Below are 25,169 nucleotides of genomic sequence, written 5' to 3' on the forward strand. Positions count from 1 at the left end.
TAAAGATAATTTAGCAAGGTGAAAGGTGAGGAGAGATGAATAGGGAAAAGAGTATTTTGAAGCAGGGAGAACAATATGTTATCTTTTCCAAAGAAAGAGGATGCAGTGACTTCCGGGAACTGAAGGTAACTCAATATTGCTGAAACATGGAATATGGAGTGGGAAAGTGGTGAGTGATAAGAAAAGGTCAGTGACAGCATCTTGATGGTGGGCCCTATAAACCATACGTTATTTGATTATTTGATAATTACGTTTTCATATATTAAAAGTCGCTGTTGGTATCAACTGATAAATAGATTGGGACAAGATTAGAGTTAGGATGCTAGTTAGAAGGCTATTGCAGTAATTCAGTCAAGAGATGGTGGTAGCACAAGATAGTAGAGCAGAAATGGAGAACATTAGGTGGATTTGGAAGTATAAATTTGAAGTTTATAACAAGTGGATTTGGGTGATAAAAGAGAACAAAGTCTTAAAGATGATCCCCCAACTTCGGGATTAGGTAACTGTGAGGAAAGTGGTATGAATCACTGAGATGGAGGTAACCTGAAGCTGCAGCAGGTTTTTGAGGAGATGATTTTATGTGGGACATCCTGTATGTGAGGTGCAAATAGCCCAGTGAAATGTGGATGTATATGGTATACGGGTCTGAGCACAAGAGCAAGATGTGGGTAGAGTTGTAGAGGAAGAATAGGTACATAGATAGCTGCTGAAGCCACAGAAGCGAGCTTCGGACAGGTGTCTGAGGAAATGTCAACATTCAGGAGACATGCAGAGGTTGAGAGTCCAGTAAAGCAGATGGAGCCAAAATGATTTGAGAAGTTTAGCTTTGAAGAAAAGGAAGAGATTCATTTATCATACTGGTTAAACATACCAGGAGCTAAGATCATATTATTAATACCTGTGTTTTAATATGGGTTCTGCCACTTACTAGTTTTACAAAGCTGGTCAAATCAGTCTCTCCAAGACTCATTTTTCCTTACCTATAAAATAGGGATGACAATATACTTACTGAATAGGGTGGTTTGAGAATTATATGAAACATACTATACTTTAAATTATTATGAATACACTTAGCAAAAAGCAGGATCGTTGTAGGAAGTGTGAGAGGCAGTCAAGATTGGTTGGGTGGGAGCTCAGATCTAGACTCAGGTCCTTTGCTCACTTACTGGGTAAGCTTGTAAGTTACCTGACTTCTTTCACCAAACTGGGTCACAGTAGGACCTATCTCACTGAACAGTTGTAAGGATTAAATAAATAATATTTAAAAGGGGGTTAGGACAGTGTGGTGTTTTTTGCATGTCTAATGCATGTAAGAGTCTTATTGTTTTACATATAATATGCATGCAATAAATATTAATAGTTATAATTATTATCATCATCATTGACCAAACATCAGTGTCAACCTGGGCATGGGTTCATGTCAAAGAGACATTAAAATTGAACTACATGATGGGAGTAGGGCTTTAAGGACCACCATGGAGTATGTGAACCATCAGAAACTCTATCAGATAAAGGAATCTAACTGAGTGAAGTACTCATTATCAAAGACTATTTTGATATAATTTTAGTCAAAAGAAAAATGATTCAATTAAAACCTTATTTGGGTCAGGTGTTGGTGGCTCATGCCTTTATCCCAGCACTTTGGAAAGCTGAGGCAGGAAGATCCCTTGAAGCCAGGAGGTCAAGACCAGCCTGGGCTGGTGAGACCCCCATCTCCACAAAAAGAATTTAAAAATTAGCCAGACGTGGTGGCACACACCTGTACTCCTAGTTACTCAGTAGGCAAGATGGGAGGATTACTTGAACCCAGGAATTTGAGGTTGCAGTGAGCTGTGATTGAACCACTGTATGTACTCCAGCCTGGGTGACAGAGTGAGACCCTGTGTCAAAAAAAAAAAAAAAAAAAAAAAAAAAAAAAAAAAAAAAAAAACACCACACAAACAACAACAAAAACCTTCTTAGATTCTCCATTTTAAGTGAAAAAGTCTTAAGCCTTTTGTGGTATTAAAGCGGTTAACTATCAAATCTAAAAGCCTAAGAGAGGCCAGAGGGGCTTGTAAGATTTATGCTGAGAACATATACCACATATAGCAGCTGGCAGGAAAACAAAACAAAACAAAAACTAGAATCAGTTAAGAAAGTGAGAGATGAACCATGGAAAATTCAAGAGCTAACAAAACTAGTGGGAGAAAGAGCAGGGAGGGTGGGAGTTTAGAGGAAACAAATTTGAGATATTTTGAACCTTACTATGTGCCAGGTACAATTCTATTTTGAACCTTACTATGTGCCAGGTACAATTCTAAGGATTTATGTAGCTTAACGTTTTACTCACTATAACAAGGCTATGAGGAAGGTAAAAGTAAAGAAATCAAAGCATAGAGAGTTTATATTACAACTCATTTAAGTACTTAAAAAGAGAGTTGGGGAAAGTAGGATGCATGAAGTTATGAATGGTATTCTATTTTGGTGTTATTTTAATGACTTTGTTAAATACTTAAATTGTCTTGTTCTAATTTTGTGTGAAATAAAGTTTCTTTGCTGCTGAAAGTGAGCCATACAATGGCTGTCGCATATGCATTAGTGGTTCTCAAACCTTTGCATCTATTAGAATTACCTGGAAATTCACCTGGCAAAATCCAGAGGTATGTGCCCTATTCTACCTCAATAAGCGTCATTTTTTATGACTGGATTAGCTCTCCAAGTGACTCTGAATCACATAAAAGTTTGAGCATCACTGGGTTACATAGTATTTGCTGTTGTCATTCACACCATTTGCCTGCCTGTTTGCCCCCATATTATCACAGCGAGTTCTGGTAAACCCTGCTGACCCTCTATTGTCCACAGGCTAAAGCTCAAGTTTCTTTAATGACACAGGATCTCTCACAGCCTATGAATTCAGTCTCATTACCCACGGTTCCCACACTTTTCACGGTTCCTCCAGGTATGTCAGGGTTCTCCAGAGAAACAGAACCAATAAGATAAATAAAGATATATAAGAGGAAAGTTATTAAAGAAATTTGCTCATGCAACTATGGAAGCCAAGGAGTCCCACAATATGCTGTCTGCAAACTGGAGAACCAGGGAAGAAGGTGGTATAATTTAGTCTGATTCCAAGTCCAAAGTCCTGAGAACCAGGAAAGCCAACAATATAACTCTCAGTCCAAGGCCACGACAAACTTATGGGTCACTGTTGTCAAGTCCAAGACTCTGAAGACCTGAGAACCTGGCGTTCTGATGTCCAAGAGTAGGAGAAAATGGATGTCTCGTCTCCAAAAGAAAGAGAACAAAGGTAATCTTCCTCCACTTTTTTGTTCTATCTGGGGCCTCAATAGATTAGATGGTACCCACCCACATTGCTGACAGTGACCTTTACTTCATCTACTGATTCAAATACTAATCTCTTCTAGAAACACCTTCACAGACACACCTAGCAATAACATTTTACCACCTATCTGGGCATCCCTTAGTCCAGTTAAACCGACACCTAAAATTAACCACCACAAGACCCACCTGAAAAGACATTTTCCTTTGTCTTAAATTTTTTTGTCTTTTATTTTACTATGTTATATTTCTTCGCTATCACACCTCCTCTAGGAACCAAAAGAACAGATACTTTTCACATCTGTTATTGCACTTGGCATTTTGCATCAAGTATTTGTTTTCTGTCTTACATGTATATTCCCCTACCCTCATCAATCATACTAAAAACTGCAAGCAAGAATTATACTTTATTTACATCCATAACCTTAGTGACTAGGCAAATTATACTTTATTTACATCCAGAACCTTAGTGACTAGGCACAGATGGTGTTCAGCAAATGCTTATTGGATGAAAGAAACAAGTATTATAACATTTCTTCTATGCATCAATCCAATTCTTCTTTGCACACTCTGACTTAAAAGATATTATCCAAAAACAAAGAAAAAATCAACTTCTCCAATGAGTGTTAGCTACATCCCTATTCTTTGACATATGGATCACTTTTGACATTTTTTTAAGTTATAAATTTTTTTAAATGTTGAAAATGATACGTATGTCAAGGAATAGGGATATGGCTAACACACACACACACCACAGAATACTAGAGAATTATTAAAAATAAGTATTTCAGGGGATTTGCAGAGCAGTGAAATTATTTCTAACATGACATTATAATGCTGAATGCATGTCATTATACATTTGTCAAAACCTATATGGTGGCTCATGCCTGTAATCCCAGCACTTTGGAACGCCAAGGTGGGCAGATCATGAGGTCAGGAGATCAAGACCATCCTGGCCAACATGGTGAAACCCCATCTCTACTAAACATACAAAAATTATCTGAGCTTGGCAGCACACGCCTGTGATCCCAGCTACTCAGGAGGCTGAGGCAGGAAATTTGCTTGAACCCAGAAGGCGGAGGCTACAGTAAGCCAACATTGTGCCACTGCACTCCAGCCTGGGTGACAGAGTGAGACTTCCATCTTAAAAAAGAAAAAAAGCCTATAGAATCACAACATCAAGAGTGAACCAATGAAAACAATGGATTTTGGGTGATAATTTATTCCGGTGTGAGATGTTGATAGTGAAGGGGATTGTGTAAGCGTGGAGGCAGAGATATGTAGGAACTCTCTGTGCTTTCTCCTCAATGTTGGTGTGAACTTAAAACTGCTCTGAAAATAGTCTTTTTAAAAAATAAATAAATAAACCTTTAAATATGTATGTCAGAAGTATGTGTGTACAAATCACACTGATTTTATAGGATACAAATTGGATCTTACACTGGAATTCATATACCATATAGTTACTTAGAAAATGAACTAATGTAAACTAAGGAAAATAAAGTTTAAATTTTACTTTTTATATTTTCATCAAAATTGCTTAACCTCAGCAAAGGCAGGGAAAGAAAGGAGGAATATAGGACAGAGGAGGGGAGAAGGATGGAAAAGCAATTATGCCACATTTCTACATGTGAGAAATTCACATCAAAACTCTAAGAATCACTCTTTCAGGGAGCAGTTCTCAACCTTTATTCCATTGTTAATATGATGAAAGGTTGAAATATACTTTTTGGAGAATGTTCTAATTACTTTGGCCATAAGGAGGGCTGTGTTTGGGGCCTAATTGGAAAAGTCACCCTTCCCAAGTAAAGAAATACAAACTTCAATATTCATTTCAATCTGGTGCTCGTAGAAAACACCCATGTCCATTACATGAATAAAAGCCAAGAAAACAGTCATAAGCTAGGTTGAGCCAGCTCTAAAATGCAATTGCAAAATTCACAATCTGCTCTGCAGGCCTCTAATCCTACTTAAGTAACGATTCTACGTTCACAGCAGTTTTTCAGTATATTCAGAGACAATTAACAGAAAATGTTACTAACATGGGCTTGATAAAACATTTTAAAGATGCAAAAAGCAAAGAGTTGTCTGGATTTAACATTGAAAAAGTGACTCTTATCCAAGATCAAACTACAGACAAGATGAATATTAGAAACTAGGTGAGTGGATATGTTAGATCTTAATTTTTCTTAACATGCCATACTGGTATAAGTTACTTTTCATTTTTGGTTTACTTTTTTCTCAAAACAATATTGATATTGTTAGTAGCATTTTTAATCAATCATGTGTCTCAAATATCTATATAATATATGATAGAGAGAATCCATAAATCTGTTTATTCCTAGTTTCTTTTCCTACTTGGAATGAATGAGAGAAACTATAATATTTCAAAGAGAAATAGTAATATACATGTGCACACCATTTAGAATGTACATTATAAGTGACTACATTTTCTTTCTTGCACCAATTTATAGTCGCCAGTGTTTAAAATCATTTCTGTGCAGTATAGAACTGAGATAAAGCAACAAGGGTTTAGTATTTGAACTGACTTTTACTACGAGGATTTCTAAACTAGCCATTTGCTTCAAAACACAGAATGACAAACAGATTGACAAGCTTTCATCATGTCCCTCTACAAGATTCTGGCCAACTGTCTGACTGACACAGCTGTCCCACCTGGGGCAAGAGGACAAAGAAATGACCTCTCTACATGGACCTTCTTCACTCATAATGCTACAAGAAAGCTAAAATAATGAGAGAAAATGATAAAAAGTCAAGATTGAAACTTTTAGAAGATATATTAGCTTATAAAAATAAAAGCCAAAACTGTTTAAACCAAAATTGATATTTTATTGAAGAAATTTTAAAAATTAGAAATGTAAGATTAAAAATGCCTGTTCTCAAGAAATCAATCACATTGCCTCTTATGCCACACATATAAAAATAAAGACAAAATCATCCAGGTTATTTGTTTGCAGATATGTACAAAATAATACCTTCAAAGAATAATTATCTAAGCTTAGGAATAGATCCTGGAAACAGCACCTTAAATGACACCATCTGGGATATCACTACATAGTCCACACGTGGCTCTTTGCCTCCCCTCAAAACCTCTGTCACCTGCCCCAAAATTTCCTCTATTAGTCTTCCCACCATAGATAGCATGTTCTTGCAACATGCTAATACTGGGTTGACTACCTACAAGGTTCCAAGTGATGTGCAAAGTGCTGGTAATTCAAAACAAAGAGAATATGGGCCTTCTCTGAAGGAGCTTCAAGAATGGTGGGAACATACAGTAGACAGTTCAGTGTGTACAAAATCAGATCCAAATGTGCAAAGCCCTGTGATAGAAGAGTGTGCATGGTTCTCTGCCACATAAATCACATATAACTGACCCAGCACAGTGTCAGGAAAGATGTGTAGGCTAGGTACTGACAATTAGACCAGGACAAGAAAGGTGTTCCTGATAGAGCGGAAAGCAAAATCAAAGACTGGCAGAGAAAGTTAGTGCCCATAGAGAACCACCTGTGTGGCTAACAGGATATGAAAACTTTTTATGAACTGCTCTTCCCCTGAGACACCAGTAGGGGCTTAAAGCCGCCTTGAGGCCACTTCTTAGCAACAGGGGAGCATGGTAAGTTAGATTTTAGTCCTCTCTGATAATATGCTAATACACATAGTCCATGAACTTGTCTGACATTTTTCAACAGGGCTTAGGAGGGGTCTTAGCACAAAAAGGTTCAGTGAAGTGAGCAGCGGGCCTGCAGCTCAGGAGGGTGCCAGACACTGAGTCAGAGCATCGTGAGATGGATCTTCACTGCCAGGCTGGGTTGAGGTGTGGTGGCAAAGGTCTAAAGAGCCAGAGTCAGATAGCAGCTCAGTAGGCCCACTGCAAACCAGGGAAAGCAGGTCAGGTAAATGGTCTCCCGGCATGAAAAATAAATGGTCCTGTGATGCAGAAAGTCTGAACTCTAGGAATGCAACAGCAATTTATCAGCTAAATAAATATAAAAATATAAAATAAGGACACAAACAGGGGAGAGGCTCTTCCAGAGATTTTATCTCCTTTTTTTCTGATCTCATTCTGTCCCTTTTCTTCTATGCTCTTGATGAAAAGAAAAAGAAAAAGAGCCGGGCGCGGTGGCTCAAGCCTGTAATCCCAGCACTTTGGGAGGCCGAGACGGGCGGATCACGAGGTCAGGAGATCGAGACCATCCTGGCTAACACAATGAAACCCCGTCTCCACTAAAAATACAAAAAAATTAGCCGGGCGTGGTGGCGGCGCCTGTAGTCCCAGCTACTCGGGAGGCTGAGGCAGGAGAATGGCGGGAACCCGGGAGGCGGAGCTTGCAGTGAGCCGAGATCGCGCCACTGCACTCCAGCCTGGGCGACAGAGCGAGACTCCGCCTCAAAAAAAAAAAAGAAAAAGAAAAAAAAGAGACAAAAATCAGCCTAGTTATAGTGAATTATAATACACAAATCATCACAAACAAATAGAAGATTAAACATGTTTATGTCCAAGAAATGCACAGCAAAAGCCAGAGTTGAGGATTCAGTGCATAAGCCAGATATACTTAATGTGTCTCTTAGGACCACCTCTCTCCCCATTTGCTACATTTTCCTCTCTTTCTTCTCTCTCCTCACTTCTGGCCCAAGCTAACATTTCTCATTTCTCTCTTCAATACAAAGAAAAGATAGGCAGGATTCAGAGAAAGGAAGATACAGATTAAGATGATGAGAAAGTATAGAGATCTAAGCAGGCAGCTGAGGAGCAAGGGCAAAGAGGAAAGGTTTGAGGAAGGAATAAAAAGGAGGACAGTAAATAGGGAGGGGAGGTAGGATCAACAAATCTCACCTTTTGTTATTTTATCTAAGCCTAAATTCAAAGAAATCACAGCCTCTTGTGGGATCTACACTCATATCCTACAGTAAGACAGAAAATAAGGAACAAGTATAAGTCTCCTCTACATATCAATCCTGAACAAAGCTTCACATTCCCTGATTCACTGAACTTGAGTTTGTAAAATTACCAAGGCATAATCTGAATGTTTTTATTTCACAAAATATTTTAAGGCGGGGTGGGGGGGGGACATTAACTACAATTTCTACAGAAAATGAAGCAATAGCAGCACTACCAGCCTTTCATCTGACCACTATTAAGTTTATGTCACCTCTCAAGACTGTAAGAGAGACCTCTTTCTCCTCCCTGGTTTATTGTACCAGACTTACACTGTACTAGTGCATGCACCTGAGCAGACACAGAAAGTCTGTCTCTTTGCAGTTAATGTTTACTTTTTGCTTACTATATGCCAGGCACTCCTCTAAGTGCATCACATAGTACCTTATTTAATCCTCATCACTGACTCCATGAAGTAGGTATAATATTTATCCCTTTTAAACAAAAAGGATTCAAGCATCTTGCCCACAGGCATATAGCCAGTAATTGGAGGAGCCAAGATAGGACCCCCAGCAATCTATGGTCAGAGTCTTTTTCTAACTTGTAAGCTATATTGCCTCTGTCTCTGCCTAGCCTGTGAGAAGCAGTTTGTAAAAGTAATACAGCAGGAAGCATAATGGAAATTTAATCACAATTCTTTGACAATAAACTGAAGTTTATATAGCATGAAATGTTTTTCAGTTTTTTAAAAGAGAACATATTCTACTTTCTTACATATTTTAAAATAGTCCTGCCCAAAAGTAGACTAGACTCTGTAGGTACAAAGTGGCAGATTTGGTCTGAGGCAAACACCATTTAGCCTGCCTGTTTTTTCTGCAAATTTAAGTCTGTGGGCTAATTAGAATGTATACCTAAAAGTTCAAGTTTTGAAAATCCTGGTTCATATTTTGTGATGTCTTCACTGACTTCAATTAAAAAAAAACACAAAAAGATAATTCCCACTCCCCCTTGTATAATTTCTTCTATTTTCATCTTTTCTTGGAAAGCTTTTTATATTTCATTCTTGTGAAAAAGCCCAATTTAAATTCCAGTTTTTCATGATTCTTTGGAAGCAAGCAAATTTTCATGATCTTCAATGTTTGGCAAAAGAGAAGAAAAGGCAGTGAAAACAATGATTTTTTTTTTTTATTTTTCTCAATCTGTTAAGTAAAAAGAACCTAAAAAAATCTTAACAACAAATTTAATATCTGCAGAGAAAGAATCTCTGCATGTAGAGTGGTGAAGCTGGCAATACTTGACTTTTGGTAGCTCTCACTCACTGGCCTCTGCCTAGAATTTTTAGTTCCTTGACCTGATCCCACTTCCCTCCACTTCAAGGCCTTTCCTCAAGGGCTCCTCTCACTTAGCTCATTTTTCTTTTGTAATTATCTGCAACTTTCTGCTTAAATGTAGCTTACACAAGGAAGATTTTTCTGGGTGCCCTCACCCCCTCAGGACCACACCAAATAAAACTAGTTCCCTTTCTTCATGTGCTCTTGTAAACTTGATACTGTATTTTAAATAATGAGTTAAAATTTCTTTCTCTCCACCCAGACTGAAAGTCTCATGAGCATAAATATAATTCCTGTCTTGATAAGCTCCTGACTGTGCTGTAGTGCCCAAGACAGCACCTGGCCTGTGATTGATGCTCACTACAAAGTCCATCTGCATCTGCACCTATTTGAGACATGACTCCATATTAGAAACATGTGAATACCTAAATAATAAATTTATATGGGAAGTATAAAAAAATAACAAATATTCAATTTGACTCCTACACTGGTAATGGGATGTGTTACCATATGACTATCACAGTTTTTCAAAAAAGAGTATAATAAAAACCAGTTAAAAGTAACCATATTATCACTACTTAAGCCTGTGCAATACAGGGATTTTTATTTAATATTATTAAGTTTGCAAATAAAATGCATTAAACCATTTTTAATGGCTGACTTTTCATCAGAAAATTGTATTTAAAAGTTTCAGTCACAAGGTTTACTTCCTTCGCTTGCTTGATCATCTCCTATCATTACTCCAATAGCCAGAGTTGGCATATATTTCCCAGCAGCACCTATGGCAAACTAATCTGAAGTTTGAGAAATGAATCAGCCAATTTAGAGTTAAATAACTTTTAAAATTATTTTCAAACTCACAAGTTGCAATCTTTCAGAATATAATCAACCAAGAGGAAGAAAAATGAGGAAAACGCTGAATGAATAAACAAAGCTCATTCAATAATAATGAATTATTAGAAAAGAAAAAATCAAGTATATCTCGTCTTGGCGAAAGGATGGTGATAACTAAAATCAATCTCTTTCAATATTTAATGCACTCCATTATAAGTTAGGCATGTGTTACATTTGCTTCTAAATAAAACAATTGATCTTTCTTGATTTTGAAATATACTCATTCACAAAATATCAACTAATTAACTAATTTATTAAGCCTATTATTAACTTCACACATCAATATATTCTTTCCTAATATTCTCTCAGTTAATCTCTCTTCAGTTAAATATTTAGAAGTACAAAACCTTTCATTTAAAATGTCATTCCACTCTATTCTTTAAAAACCTGCCTCAAATACATACATCTATAGTTTATTAAATATCTGATTACTAAGCATCATCTGATCATCACTCTCATGAGCCTCTTTTCTGGACATTCCTGTTCTTTTTTCTGCTTCCCAGCTATAATAACTTTTTCTGTTTCTTAAATAAGCCATATTCCTTCAGACTTTGAGCTCTTTGCCCTTTGCTGGAAAGGTCTTCCTCTATTCTGTACCTCTTTATTTCCTACTACTTTCTCAGTTTGAGGTTAGCTGAAGTGTCACTTTGTGAAGGAAGCCAACTGTGGTTTTGCCCTCTCAAGGTGCTTCAGGATTCTCCTACAAAGTACACATAACTGTAACTTTTCAAATAATTATCAATAGTTGCTTAATAGCTATCTCTAAGGAATCACTAAAGTCACTAATGAAGTGACTGTAATATTGCCTGTAATCCCAACTACCTAGAAGGCTGACACTGGAGGAATGCTTGAGCCAGGAGTTTGAGGCTTCAGTGAGCTGCAGTCATGCCACTGCACTCCAGCCTGGGAAACAAAGTGTGACCCCCTTTCAAAATATATATATTTAATTAATAAATCACTAAATTAAGATGTTCTGCCTTCTCCTGTAGTTGCTTACTCTTATCAACACTTAATTTTATGGAAAGGAGACAAGAGAAATGAAGCCTATATCAAAAGTTTCCAATGGAAATATTTCACTAAAATGTATAATGCTCTACAAAATAAAATTTAACATTTCAAACTCTTTAGTTCTTTCAGTATGAAGTTGATCTAGGACCAACAAGCAGGCCACTCCTAAATACCATGATTAGTTAAATATCCAGGCTAGCAGGCCTCTGCTGACCTTACTAACCCACTGCCCCAAGCTTTCCTTGTCCCTATCCTGCAATGGCCAGAAAGAACATGTTCCCAGGCAGTCACCTGATTACCCTCCTGGAAAAGGGAGAGTCCAATCCCGTTTCAGAAGGCATTTTCTTCTATCCCACCAAAATCTTTTTATTTATATGAGAAGAGCATTCTACTGTTCATTTGGGTTAGTTTTGTCAGTGAAACAAAAAACTAGTTAACATTTCACCTTCATTTGAAGAACAAGGTAGATGGTGATTGATATGGTTTGGATTTGTGTCCTCACCCAAATCTCATGTCAAACTAAATCCCCAATGTTGGAGGAGGGGCCTGGTAAGAGGTGGTTGGATGATGGGGGCAGATTTCCCCCTTGCTGTTCTCGTGGTAGTGAGTTCTCACGAGATCTGGTTGTTTAAAAATGTGTGGCACCTCTCCCCACACTTTCCTCCTCTTGCTCTCACCATGTAAGACATGCTCCCTTCCTCTTCACCTTCCACCATGATTATAAGTTTCCTGTGGCCTCACTAGTCATGTTTCCTGTACAGCCTGCAGAATCCTGAGCCAAATAAGCCACTTTTTTAAAATAAATTACCCAGTTTGAGGTATTTCTTTATAGCAGAGTGAGAACGGACTGATACAATGATTAAGATTTTATAGGACAGGGAACAAGACTTTCCCCAAAATGGAGAAACACGTGTTTTAGAACAACTATATTTACTTGGAGTTACTTTGTTGCTGAATGGGAACTGTCTAGTGAAAGAAATTCTGAACAGAAGTCAAGTCTCAAATTCTAGTTCTGTTTAGGCCATTAGCTGTGAAACCTCAAATAAGTCTTTTAACCTACCTGTGCCTCTTCCTCTCTTCTCAAAAGTAAAAGGGATGAGCTAAATGACCATTTAGGCCCTTCTAGGTTTGTGGTTCTACTTTAATTCTTAAACAAAAATACAAACAATTTGCTTCCTTATTCCCTACTCATTTAGCTAAGAAGGAAGTCAGTGTCTTCAACACCACTTCTTCAGCAGCCTGTTATATCCACATTATTATATTTAGTTTGTTTGAGGTAGTTTAATTTAACAGCACAGCTTGTCAGAAACACTTGCATATTTACATTGTAACGGCCTTCAGAGCAATTATGACATCAACAGAACTATTATAATTGCAATGCTGCCATAACATCTTATAGGTATAGTAGCACTAGAGATCAAATTTTTTATGGCACATACTCAAGCTACTGCACAAAGCAACAGTTTTTCCAATATAAATAGTTGAGTATTTTTTAAACATTTTGGATTTAAAAGACTAAGAGCCACTGACATACACCAGACCATATTGTCAGTGTGGAAAGAAGATATCTTACTTAATTTTTTTTAGTTGTGGGGGTGAAGCAAGATGGCTAAATATAACCCTCCAACAGCTGTCCCCCAACAGGAACACCATATTGAACAACCATCCACACAAAAATACACCTTCATAAGAAGTACTCCTGGCCTTGGAGCACATCACACTGCAGATAGGCCTGCAGTGACCAAAGAGTTAGATCACAACACAAAATTCCCTTTGAGTATCTGGAAAGCATTCTAAAGAAGGATGAGTACAAACAAGTCCAGACTTCAAAGATTAAATACCTAACTCTTTAATACCCAGACATCGACAAATATCCAAAAGCATAAAAAATCCAGAAAAACATGACCTCACCAAATGAACTAAATAAGGCACCAATAACCAATGATGGAGAGACAGAGATATGTGACCTTTCAGACAGATAATTCAAACTGTCCATTTTGAGAAAGCTCAATGAGCTTCAAGAAAATGAAGAGAAGGAATTTATAATCCTATCAGAGGAATTTAACAAAGAGATTGAAATAACAAACAAAATTCAAGCAGAAATTCTGGAGCTGGAAGACTCAACTGACAAATTAAAAATGCATCAGGGTCTCTTGACAGCAGAAATGGTCAAGCAAAGGAAAGAATTAGTGATCTTGCAGGCAGTCTATGTGAAAATACACAGTCAGAGGAAACAAAAGGAAAAAGAATAAAAAAGAATTAAACACATTTACAGGATTTAAAAAATAACTTCAAAAGGAAAATCCAATAGTTATTGGCCTGAAAGAGAAAGTAGAGAGACAGATCAGGGTAGAAAATGTATTCAAATAAATAATAACAGAAAATTCTCCTGACTTAGAGAAAGATATTAATATCCAGGTATAAGAAGGTCATGGAACACCAAGCAATTTTAACCCAAAAAAGACTATTTCAAGGCATTTGCTAATCAAACTCTCAAAAAGTCATGGATAAGAAAGGATCCTAAAAGTAGCAAGAGAAAAGAAACAAATAATGTACAAATGAGCTTCAATATATCTGACAGCAGACTTCTCAGCAGAAAACTTATGGTCCAGGAAAGAATGGCATGACATATTCAAAGTGCTAGAATATTCTATTTTTGTCTCCATAATTCCAATTACCAGTGAGCTTTGCACCTTCAGATAATTTTTTATTGCTCATTAACATAATTTTCTTTCAGACTGATAGGCTCTCTTTAGCATTTCTTACAGGACATATCCTATAAGTTTGAGACATCAAAACATCCCACCTGAGAAAATCATCTTCACCTTTAGAAAGACAAAAAGGAAGAGAAGACCACAAAACAACCAGAAAACAAATAACAAAATGAGAAGAGTAATTCTTTACTTATCAATAATAACATTGAATGTAAATGGAATAAATTACCCAATCAAAAGACATGGAGTGGCTGGATAATTTTTTTTAAAAAAAGCCCCAACAATCTATAGCCTACAAGAAACATAATTTGCCTACAAAGACACACAGATTGAAATAAAGAAATAAAAAAAGATATTTCATGCCAATGGAAACCAAAAAAGAACAGAGTTAAATACGCTTATATCAGACCAAATAGATTTCACAAAGAAAATTGTGAGACAGAGAAGCTTATTATATAACAACAAAGCAGTCAGTTCAACAAAAGGTTGTAACAATTGCATATATATTTACACTCAACACTAGAGCACTAGGATATATTCAACAAATATTATTAAAGCTAAAGAGAGAGACAGATTCCAATACAAAAATAGCTAGAGACCCCAACACTCCACTTTCAGCATCAGACAGATCATCCAGAATGAAAATCAACAAAGAAACTTCAGACTTAATCTGCACTATAGACCAAATGAACCTAATAGATATTTACAGAACATTTCATCCAACAGCTACACAATACATATTCTCCTCACCACATGGATCATTCTCAAAGACAGACCATATATTTGAGCAAAAAAACAACTATTTAAAAATTCAATTAAAATTGATATCATATAAAATATCTTCTCTGACCACAATGGAATAAAACTAGAAATCAATAACAAGAGAAACTGTATTAGTCTATTCTCACACTGCTATACATATACTACCAAAAACTAGGGTAATTTATAAAGAAAAGAGGATTAATTGATTCACAGTTCCACATGGCTGGGGAGGCCTCAGGAAACTTACAATTATGGCAGAAGGGGAATTAGGCACCTTCTTCACAAGGTGGCAAAAGAGAGAGTGTCAGTGAGTGAAGGAGGAACTGTCAAACACTTATAAAACCATCAAATCTTCAAAACCAATAATCCCCCAAACTATTAACTCATTCCAGCATTAACCCAAAAGTCCAAGTCTAAAGTCTCATATGAGACAAAACAAGTCCCTTCTGCTTAGAAGCCTGTAAAATCAAAAGCAAAATAGTTACTTCCAAGATACAATGGGGGTACAGGCATTGGATAAATGCTTCCATTCCAAGTAGGAGAAATTTGCCAACATAAAGGGGCTACAGGCCCCATGTAAGTTCGAAATCCAGCAGAGGAGTCCTTAAACCTTAAAGCTTCAAAATAATCTCCTTTGACTCCATGTCTCACATCCAGGAAATCCTGATGCAAAACTTGGGCCACCAAGGTCTTGGGCAACTCTGCCCCTCTGACTTTGCAGGGTTCAGCCCCTGCAGCTGTTCTCATGAGCAGGTGTTGAATGTCTGTGCATTTCTTAGGTGCATGGTACAAGCTCTTTGTGGATCTACCATTCTGGGAGCTGGTGGATGGTGGCCATCTTCTCACAGCTCCACTAGGCAGTGCCCCAGTAGGGACTCTGTGTGAGGCCTCCAAACCCATATTTATCCTTTGCACTGCAGTAGGATGAGGGCCCCACCCCTGCAGCAGACTTCTGCCTGGACATCCAGGTGTTTCCATACATCCTCTGAAATCCTTCCAAGGCTCGGGGCTTGCACCCTCTGAAGCAATGGCCAGAGCAGTACCTTGGCCTCTCTTAGCCATGGGTGGGATGAGGGGCACCAAGCCCCAGATTGCACTACGCATCGAGGGCCTATGCCCGGATTATGAAACAGTTTTTTCCTCCTATGCCTCCAGGTCAGTTTTTTCCTCCTATGCCTCCAGGTCTCTGACATGGCCTGAAGACATTATCCCCATGGTCTTGGCAATTAACATTCAGCTTCTCACTACTTATGCAAATTTCTGCAGCTGGCTTAAATTTCTCCCCAGAATATAGGTTTTTCTTTCCTATCTCATCATCAGGCTGCAAATTTTCCAAACTTTCATGCTCTGCTTCCCTTTTAAACATAAGTTCCAATTTCAAATTATTTCTTTTTGAACTTGTACAACTGAATGCTTTCAGAATAATATAGGTCATGTCTTGAATGCTTTGCTGCTTAGAAATGTCTTCCTCCAGATACCCTAAATCATCTCTCTCAAGTTCAAAGTTCCACAGATTTCTACGGCAGGGGAAATATGCCACAGGTCACTCTACTAAAGCATACCATAAGTGACTTTCACTCTAGTTTCCAAGAAATTCCTCATCTCCATCTCAGACCACTCAGCCTGGACTTCATTGTTCGTATCACTATCAGCATTTTGGTCAAAATCATTCAACAGGTCTTTAAGAAGCTCCAAATTTTCCCACATCTTTCTGTCTTCTTCTGAGCCCTCTAAACTGTTCCAACCTCTGCCCCTTACTCAGTTCCAAAGTCACTTCTACATTTTCAAGTATCTTCATAGCAGTGCCCACTACCTCAGTACCAATTTACTGTATTAGTCCATTCTCACACTGCTATAAAGATACTATCCAGGACTAGGTAATTTATAAAGACAGGATATTTAATTGAGTTTTGAGAAAACTCAATTTAATTGAGCTTGACAAAAATTACAGTTTTGTCAATTCCTAGTGACGAATTTTCTTTATAAATTAGGAAACACAATCATGACAAAAGGGAAAGCAAGCATCTTCTTCAAAGGCAGCAGAAGAGAGAGTGTGAGTAAGTGAAGAAGGAACAGTCACACACTTATAAAACCAATCAGATCTTGTGAGAACTCACTCACTACCACAAGAACAGCATAGGGGAAACTGCCCCCATGATCCAATCACTTCCCACCAGGTCCCTCCTTTGACATGTTGGGATTATAGGTGTCTCCCCTTGACACATGGGGATTACAATTCAAGATGAGATTTGGATGGGAACACAGAGCCAAACCATATCAGGATTATGGAAACTACACAAACACATGGAAATTAAACAATATGCTCTTGAATGACCAGTGGGTCAATGAAGAAATTAAGAAGAAAATTTAAAAATTTCTTGGAGCAAATAAAAATAAAATGCAGCATACCAAAACCTATAAGATACAGCAGAAGTAGTATTAAGAGGACAGTTTATATCAATAAACACCTACATTAAAAAGTAGGAAACATCAAATAAACAACCTAACAATGTATCTTGAAGAAATTTTTAAAAAAGCAAAGCACACTCAAAATTAGTAGAAAAAAAGAAATAACAAACATCAGAGCAGAAATAAATGATACTGAATGTTGAAACAAAAAAATACAAAAGATCAATGAAACAAAAAGTTGATTTTAAAAAAGATAAACAAAATAAAACACTGTAGCCAGTCTTAGAAAAAAAAGACCCAAATAAATGAAATCAAAGATGAAAAAGGAGACACATATATGTTGCATATGTCTATGTCTATGTCTATGTCTATGTCTATGTCTATGTACATGTACATACTAAGATTGAACCATAAAGAAATCCAATACCTGAACAGGCTAACAACTATGTCTATGTACATGTACATACTAAGATTGAACCATAAAGAAATCCAATACCTGAACAGGCTAACAACAAGTAATGAGACTGAAGTCATAATAAATGTTTTGCCAAACATTTATTGGAAACACTAATACAAATTCTACTCAAACTATTCCAAAATACTGAAGAGGAGGTAATCACTCCAAATTTATTCAATGAGGCTAGTATTACCCTGATACCAAAACCAGACAAAAACACATTTTAAAAAACAAAAACTATAGATCAATATCCCTGATGAACATAGATGCAAATATTCTCAACAAAATACTAGTAAACCAAATTCATCAACACAGTAAATGGACCAGTCCTTTTACTGGTAACCAAGTGGGATTTATTCCAGGAATGCAAAAATGGTTCAACATACACAAATCAACAAATGTGGTACTTCACATCAGCAGAATGAAGGACAAAAACCATATGATTATCTTAACTAATGCTGCAAAGCATTTGATAAAATCCAACAATCCTTCATGATAAAAACTGTCAAAAAACTTGTTATAAAACAAATATACCTGAACACAATAAAAGCCATATATGACAGACCCACATACTGAATGCGGAAAAACTAAAAGCCTTTTTTCAAAGATCTGAAACAAGATAAGGATGCCCTCTATCACCGCTGTTATTCAGCATTGTACTGAAAGTCCTAGCTATAGCAATGGGAGAGGAGAAAGAAAGAAAAGACATCCAAATTGAAATAGAAGAAGTGAAATTATCCTTGTTTTCAGCTGATAGGATCTTTATCTAGAAAAACCTAAAGACCATCAAAAAAACTATCAGAAGTGATAAACAAATCCAGTAAAGTTGGAGAATACAAAATCAACATACAAAAATCAGTAGCATTTCTATATGGCAACAGTGAACTATTAAAAAAAGAAATCCAAAAAGTAATGACATTTACATTAGCTACAAATAAAATCAAATCCTTAAGAATAAACTTAACCAAGGAAGTGAAAAATCTCTACAATGAAAACTATAAAACTTGAATAAAGAAATTAAAGAATACACAAAAATATGTAAAGATATTCCATGTTCATATATTAGAAAAATTAATATTGTTAAAATATCCATACTTCCCAAAGCAATCTATAGATTCACTGCAATCTCTATCAAAATACCAATGAAATTCCTAACAGAAATAGATAAAATAAAACTAAAATTGCTATGAAACCACAAAAGGCCCAGAATAGCCAAAGCCATTCTGAGTAAAAAGTACAAAATTGGATGAATCACATTACCTGACTTCAAATTATACTACAGAGCGATAGTAGTCAAAACAGCATGGTATTGGTGTTTTGTGATAGACAAATGGAACAGAATAGAGAGCCTAGAAATAAATCCACACATTTACAGTGTGCTCATTTTCAACAAAAGTGCCAAGAACATACATTGAGGTAAAACAGTGTCTTCTATCAATGGTCCTTGGAACACTGGATATCTATATGGAGAATAATGAAACTAGACCCCTATGTCTTGCCATATACCAAAATCAAATTGAAATAGAAACTATAAAACTACTAGAATAAAACACTGGAAAATTTATCTAGGACATTTGACTGGGCAAAAAGTTCTTGAGTAATACCTCAGAAGTACAGGCAACCAAAGCAAAAATGGACGAATGAGATCACATCAAGCTAAAAAGCTTCTGCACTGCAAAGGAAAAATATCAACAAAGTGAAGACACAACACACAGAATGAGAGAAAATATTTTCAAACTACTCATCTGACATGAGATCAATAACTAGAATACATAAAGAGCTCAAACAACTCCACAGGAAAAAAACTAATAATCTGATTTTAAAATGGGCAAAGATATAAATAGAAATTTCTTACAAGAAGACATATAAATGGCAACCAGGTATATATTTTTACCTTTTTAATTTCCATAGGTTTTTGGGGAACAGATGGTATTTGGTTAGATGAGTAAGTTCTTTAGTGGTGATTTGTGAGATTTTTGGTGCACCCATCTCCTCAGCAGTATACACTGAACCCTATTTGTAGTCTTTTATCCCTCAGCCCTTTTTCACTCTTTTATCCCGAATCCCCAAAGTTCATTATGTCATTCTTATGCCTTTGCATCCACTTATATCATTATAATTATGATCATTATATCATTATAACTATTATATCATTATATCACCCACTTATATCATTCTTATACCTTAGCTCACACTTATGAGTGAGAACATATGATGTTTGGTTTACCATTCCTGAGTTACTTCACTTAGAATAATAGTCTCCAACCCCATCCAGGTTGCTGCAAATGTCATTAATTCATTCCATCTTGTGGCTGAGTAGTATGCCATGAGATAGAGAGATAGATGGATAGATAGATAGATAGATAGATATAGATATAGATATAGATATAGATATAGATATAGATATATCACAGTTTCTTTATTCACTCACAACCAGGTATATTTTTTTAAATGCTCAACATCATTGATCATCAATGATCAATGATCAGTCTTCAGAAATGCAGATCAGAACTAAAATAAGAGATTATCTTACCCCAGTTAAAATCACTTTCATCCAAAAGACAGCCAATAATGAATGCTGAAGAGGATGTGGAGAAAGGGGAACCCTTGTACACTGTTGGTGGAAATGGAAAAGTACAGCTACTATGGAGAACAGTACAGAGGTTCCTCAAGAAAACTGTGAATAGTATTAACATTTCCAGCAAGCTCACTGCTAAGTATATATTAAAAAGAAAGGAGGCCAGGAATGGTGGTGCATGCCTGTAATCCCACCACTTTTGGAAGCCGAGGCAGGTGGATCACCTGAGGTCAGGAATTCAAGACCAGCCTGACCAACATAGTGAAACCCCATCTCTACTAAAAAATACAAAAATTAGCCAGGCATGGTGGCAGGTGCCTGCAATCCCAGCTACTTGGGAGGCTGAGGCAGGAGAATTGCTTGAACCCGGGAGGCAGAGGTTGCAGTGAGCCAAGATGTGCCACTGCACTCCAACATGGGTGACAGATAAGACTGTCTCAAAAAAAAAAAAAAGTAAAGTAAAGAAAGAAGGAAAGAAAAAGGAAAAGATAGAAAAGAAAAGAAATAAGGATGTCAAAGAGATATCTGCACCCCCATGTTTTTTGTAGCACTATTCGCAATAGCCAAGTTTTTGGAATCAAACTATGTGTACATCAACAGATGAATAGGTAAAGAAAATATAGTACATATACACAATGGAATACTATTCAGTCATTAAATAAAATATAATCCTGTCATTTGCAATAACATGGTAGAACTGGAGAACATTATGTCAAGTAAAATAAATGGGGTAAATAAAGACAAATTTCTCACGTTCTCACTCATATGTGGAAGATAAAAATTACAACAATTGATCTCACACAGAGAGAGACTAGAATGATGCTTACTAGTGGCTAGGAATAGTAGAGGGAGGCAGGAGGAAAAAAAAAGTGGGGATGGTTAATGGGTCCAAAAATATAGTTAAATAGAATGAATAAGATCTAGTGTTTGATAGCATAACAAGGTGACTATAGTCAACAATAATTATTGGATGTTTTTTAATAACTGAAAGAGTAAAATTGGAATGTCCCTAATACAAAGAAATGATAAATGCTTGAGATGATGTATACCCCAATTACTCTGATGTGATTATTATACATGATATGCCTTTATCAGAATACATGTACCCCATGCATATATAAACCTATTACATACTCATAGTAATTAAAAATATAAGTTATTTACAAATAAGTTTGTTTATGAAACAATCATAATACATATATCATAGCCTACTTGGCTGTTCCATAACTGCAAAATGGTTTAGCCTAGGCATACTGCTTTGGGCCAAGGTTATGACGGTCTAAACCAAAAGAAAATTATTATATTCAATTCATTAATATTAAGTGACTGGAACAATAAACTAATTGATGTTTTAGATTTGACAATATATTTTTCTCAGATTTTCAGATATCCTACAAATCTAACTCAAATACTCTTTCATAAGTTTCATGCTACAGAAAACAAAGTACACAGGGAGGTGATGGTATGGGAGAAAAAGGATGTGTGTGTCCCTCACTGAAGGAAAATTCTATCTCTATGACATGTCTTTTTTTGGCCCAAGTCAATGGAGTCAGCAAGGGAAGAACTGAGGAACTCTGACAAGTCAGAGTTACTGGGAAAAAGAATATGGAGCTATGGAAGGGAGAAATCAAGAACTGAAGAGATTTTTAGGGCATTCAGAGGGAGGGAGCTCAGAGATTTAAGGGACAGAGTTCATTTGTGTGAGAAGTGGTGGAAGTGGGAGATTTAGCTGAGCTTTATTATTTCAATCCCACTTGGCATGCTTCAAGAGACTCAAGTGAATATTTTACTGCTTTTCAGAATATTCAGCAATTGATCTGGTTTTGTTCTTCATAGCTAACATCTCAAGTGTGAGCCTTAAAACTGCTTAGATTTATCTGTATTATATTTATATTTTACAAAGTAATAAAACCAGCTATTAAAAGACTAAGAGTTCTACAATACAGCAAGTTTCTGGAGGGATGGTATTATTCATCTCACCACACATTCCCAGTTCTTAGCCAGACAAGGTGTTCAATAAATATCTGTAGAATAGAATATGGATGAGTGGATGGTTTCCTTATACACACAGCAGACAAAGCAATTGAACAGAAAATGTATGCAAAATAAAATGTTCACATAATATTTTTCTCCATTATTTCAAAATTTAGGTGAAAGTTACTCTAGGTCTGAATTATTGCAGATAATTTTCTCAATTCTTTATTCCACTTTTTATGACTTAAGTAAATGTTTTATTTCATTAATTAATTTCTCTATGTGCTAAATTTGTATTAGATAATAGAATTCACTCACAAATAACAACCTTGTTTGTCAAGTGGGACTAAATTAGTCTGATTCTTCAGTAAATTATGAATAGAAAGAATGGGTTTAATTCAAGACACGCAGTGGGTCTGTGGCAAAATGAGGAACCAAAGGATGAACTTTGATTACATCTAATCCTGGTTTACCCCTGAGACACAATTTTCTGCAAAAGGCAGCAGATGTTTTGTATCTTTATCATAATTTCAGGAATCACTACATGACATGGAATTAGTATTAAGCAGTCACTTAAAAGAAAAATATCCTTGATGGCAACAATACAACACTGGTAGATTTGAAAGTTATAATTTGGAGGGGGTCAAAATAGCCAAGTGGAAGCAGTGGTGTGTGACTCTCACAGAAACAAAAGAGGCGAGTGAATACAGCACCTTCAACTGAGATATCCAGGTATTCACATCGGGACTGATCAGGAAAACAACTTAACCCATGGAGAATGAAGGAAAACAGAGTGGGGAAACAGCCCAACTGGGAGTGACACAGAGCCAAGGGAACCCCCACTCCCAGCTAATGGAAGCTGTGAGAGAATGTGCAAGCCTGGGAAACCACAATTCTCCCATGGATCTTTGCAACCCTCAGATCAGGAGATACCCTCATGAGTCCATGCCACCAGGGCCTTGAATCCAACACACAGAGCTGTGTGGAGTCTCAGCAAATCAGCCGCTCAGGTATGCACAGAGAGCCAGGGACTTTACATACTCTGGCCCCAAGATCCCTGGCAAAGTGGGAGGTCCATACATGCCCCTAGGAAAGAGACTGAATCCAGGAGGCCAAGCAGCATCAGTCTACAGGCCCCATTTCCGCCACACCTCACATTATAAGACCCACTGGCTTGGAATTCCAGCCAGCCACCGACAACAGGGTGGGGCCTGCCTGAGATGGGACAGAGTGCCTGGGGGTAGAGGCAGGCCACCATCTCTGCTGTTTTGCCAACTAAGCCATTCCAGCCTGTGGGCTTTGGAGAGTTCGAATGGTCCAGATGAGAAAGGGTACCCCCAGCACAGCACAGCTGCTTTGCCAGAACATGACTAGACTGCTTCTTTGAGTGGATGGCTGATCATTCTTCCTCACTGGGTGGGACCTCCCAGTCACGGCATTCAGTTACCCCACCTGCCTATATTCTATAGATGGAGCTCTGACCTCTTCCTGAATGAAGTGCCCAGGGGGAGGGGCAGGCCACCACCTTGGTTGTTTGGACCACTCAGCCATTCTAGCCTGTGGGCTTTGCAGAGTTCAAGCCAACCAGGGCAGAAGCATTTACCCAGCACAGCACAGCTGCTTTGTCAAGGCATGGCCAGACTGCTTCTTTAAATGGGACCCCAATCCACTCTTCCTTATGGGGTGAGTCCTCCCAGCTGGGGCCTCCACCTATCCCCACCTGTATTCTACAGACACAGTTCTGATTTCTCCCTGGTACCAAGTGCCTGAGGGGAGAAGCTAGTGGCCATTTTGGCAGCTCTGCCGTTTCAGCCTGCAGGCTTTGGAAAGTCCAAGCCGACCTGGGGCAGAGGTGGTTCATCAGCTGTTTTGTCAAGGTGTGGCCAGACTGCTTCTATAAATGCTACCCAGATCCATTCCTCCTGAGTCCTCCAAGTCGAGGACCCCAGCCACCCCAGCCCATGTTCTACAGCTAACAGAGATCTAATTTCTCCTTGGGACAGAGTGTCCAGGGAGTGCAGGGCAGGCCACCTCCTTTGCTGTTTCAGCATCTCAGCCAGTCCATCATGTGGCCTTGGAGAGCCCAAACTGATTAGAAGCTGAAGGAATCCTCAACACTGCACAGTTGCTCTACCAAAATGCAGCCAGCCTGCTCCTTTAAGCAGGTCCCTAATCCTGTTCCTCCTGACTGGATGAGAGCTTCTAACTGGGATCTCCAGCCACCTACAGGCATGTTCAGGCCAGCAGTAGGTCAATACTCCTACGGAAAAGAGCTTCCAGTGGAAGGGGCAGGCTGCCAACTTTGCTGTTTCACAGCCTTCACTGATGATACCTCCAGGTAATGAAAAAACTGAGGTGACTAGGGTCTGGAGGGGACTCTCAGAAAACCACAGCAGCCCTACAGAAGAGTGTTACAACAAAAACAAGCAAACAACAACAAACACAAAAACCTCACCCAAAGGTCAGCAATCTCAAAGATTGAAGGCAGATAAGCCAAAAAGTTGAGAAAGGATCAGGCAAAATGCTGAAAACTCGAAAAGCCAGAGTGCTCCCTTTCCTCTAAATGACCACAACACCTCTCCAGCAAGGGTTCAGAAATGGGTTGAGCTTGAGATGGCTAAAAAGGCAGAAGCAGGCATCAGAATGTGGATCAGGAAAAACTTTGCTGAGCTAAAGGACCATATTGTAACCCAATGCAAAGAAGCTAAGAAACATGACTAAACAATGCAGGAGCTACCAATCAAAATAGCCAGTACAGAGAGGAACATAATCTACCTGGATAAAGCTAAGAAACACACTACAAGAGCTTCACAATGTAATCACA

At 37.7% G+C, this 25,169-nt stretch overlaps 1 protein-coding gene across 1 annotated transcript in view; it reads left to right on the forward strand.

Annotated features, from left to right (window-relative positions):
- The window catches only part of FKBP3 (FKBP prolyl isomerase 3), a 466,553-nt gene that overhangs the window by 34,258 nt on the left and 407,126 nt on the right, over positions 1-25,169 (forward strand). The gene's annotated exons all lie outside the window — the stretch shown is intronic.

The sequence above is a fragment of the Macaca thibetana genome, chromosome 7 (assembly GCF_024542745.1).
Source record: "Macaca thibetana thibetana isolate TM-01 chromosome 7, ASM2454274v1, whole genome shotgun sequence".
In the NCBI taxonomy this organism is placed as follows: domain Eukaryota; kingdom Metazoa; phylum Chordata; class Mammalia; order Primates; family Cercopithecidae; genus Macaca; species Macaca thibetana.